This window comes from Saccopteryx bilineata, chromosome 3 (assembly GCF_036850765.1).
Source record: "Saccopteryx bilineata isolate mSacBil1 chromosome 3, mSacBil1_pri_phased_curated, whole genome shotgun sequence".
Lineage (NCBI taxonomy): Eukaryota > Metazoa > Chordata > Mammalia > Chiroptera > Emballonuridae > Saccopteryx > Saccopteryx bilineata.
Window position 1 is genome coordinate 295,268,850 of NC_089492.1, and position 2,093 is coordinate 295,270,942.

General features: G+C 56.4%; 1 protein-coding gene across 3 annotated transcripts in view; it reads right to left on the reverse strand.

Annotated features, from left to right (window-relative positions):
• The window catches only part of ZNF470 (zinc finger protein 470), a 33,352-nt gene extending 31,373 nt beyond the window's left edge, over positions 1-1,979 (reverse strand). For all 3 annotated transcript variants that reach the window (XM_066270911.1, XM_066270909.1, XM_066270910.1), the window contains exons 1-2: positions 1,919-1,979; positions 198-333 (exon numbers count right to left, since the gene is read on the reverse strand). The gene's annotated coding sequence lies outside the window, so the exon portion shown is untranslated. The remainder of the gene's footprint in view (positions 1-197; positions 334-1,918) is intronic.
• Between the last annotated feature and the right edge of the window lie 114 nt (positions 1,980-2,093).

Below are 2,093 nucleotides of genomic sequence, written 5' to 3' on the forward strand. Positions count from 1 at the left end.
TCTTTCTAAAAATCATTAAAAATTATTAAGCCCTGGCTGGATAGCTCTGTTGGTTGGAGCACTGGCCCGGAGCATGGAGGTTGCTGGTTTGATTCCTGGTCAGGGCACATACAGGAGCAGCTAGATGTTGCTGCCTCTCTCTCCCTGTTTGTCTCAAATAAATAAATTAAAATTAAAAATTGAAAAAGAAAACCTACCTGAAGCTCCTGTGATGGGGATTATTACATGAGAGCCAGCATGGAGTGGGACTGTGGAGTCAGCGTGTCCTAGATCTGAATCCTGGGCTCCTCTTCCTAGTGATTACTTGTCCTCTCTATGTTTCCGAGTCCTCATCTGTGAGAAGGAGACAGGCAGTTTCCATGTCACAATATTCTGAGGTTTGGGGTTGACACTCCACCAAAAAGTCTCCGAACTGTGTCTGACTCACACTGCAGTAACCATTAGCTACCATGACAGCATGCAGTGGAAGAAGCAGACAATGTGGCTATGAGCAGCGCTTTCAAACCACTTTTTCTATTGATTTGAGAGAGAGATTGATTTGAAGGGGAGAGAGAAGGGAGTGAGAGAGAGAGAGAGAGAGAGAGAGATTTTCATTGATTTCAAGGGGGGAGAAAAGGGAGAGGGGAAAGAGAAAGAGATTTTCATTGATTTCAGGGGGGGGGAAAGAAGGGAGGGGGAGAGAGAGAGAGAGAGAGAGAGAGATGGAGAAAAGAGAGACGCTTCAACTTGCCGGCCCACTTAGTTGTGCGCTCACCGCGTGGCTCTCGCGCCCTGACGGGGAATCAATCCCGCCACCTCCACGCACGCGCACGGCAAGGATGCTTTCCTCACTGTGCCGCGGCTGGGGCTGGCACTTGTTCTTCTGTCACTCTTTCAGTGACAGTTGACATGCCACCTTGTGTTGGTTCTAACAGAGGTGACCACTGAGCAGCACTTCCACCTCCCCCACCCCCCACCCCTGCCTACACTCGCTGGTGTGGGGTTGGGACAGAGAACTGAGAAGAGGAGGAACCAGAAGTTGACTAAAGCCATCAAGATGAGGCTGGCCTCCCGGGTCCTGCCCCATTGTGACATGTGGGATGAGACGTATCCACACTGGGGTCCTCTGTGAAGAGCAGCAGCGCTCCCCGAGAGGCTGCGCTGTCTCCCAGGAGTGTCCGGGCACATGCCGCCACCACCAGGCAAGTCAAGATCCCTTCCTGGGCCCTGGACAGTTGTCTCAGTGTTAAAGCGTCTGCCCAGCATGTGAAAGTCCTGGGTTCCATTTCTGCCCAGGGCACACATAAGTGCCCATTTGCTTTTCTACCCTGACCCCCTCTCCTTTCTCTCTATCTCTCTCTTGCCTTCCCACAGCCAAGGCTCCATTGGAGCAAAGTTGGCCCCTGCGCTGAGGAGGGCTCCAAAGTTTCGCCTCAGGCGCTAACAAGAGCTCAGTTGCTAAGCAACAGAGCAACGCCCCAGATGGGTAGAAGATTGACCCCTGGTGAGCATGCAGGGGTGGATCCCCGGAGGGCGCATGCAGGAGTCTACCTACCTCCCCGTTTCTCACTTCAGAAAAATACAAAAAAATGAAAAAGAAAAGATCCCTCCCTGAGTTCAGCTCCTTGGGGGTCCACTCCTCCCAGTCACCTATCACTCTTCCTTCGGCACTAGCTCGGGTCCCGCGGCCGTGTCCCGAGGCCCGGCCCCGCCAAGTGGGGCAGCACCGTCCGAGCCCCCGAGTGTGGCCCCCACCGGCTTCCAAGGGGCCCACGCTGGGTCTCAGGCGGGTGGGTGGTCTCTTCCTGGCCACTGCGTCCACCCCTCATTGCACCGCCCGCTGCCACTCACCGGAGGCAGAGACACGGGCCACCGCCCTCCATACCATCACATCCCACACCCGCACACACGCCCCGTCACCCCCGCACGCGCCACGCACCATCGCCGGCTACGCTCCCCGCCCCTCCCCGCTTTCTCCTTAAGAGCCCGCCGGACTCGCTCCCTCACGCCCATGCTTCAAGGCCGCGCCGCCGGAAGTGGGCGCGTCTCCGCGCCGCAAGGCCCCCTGGACAATGTAGTCCCACCCATTCCCACTCCCACCATCAATCCGCCCG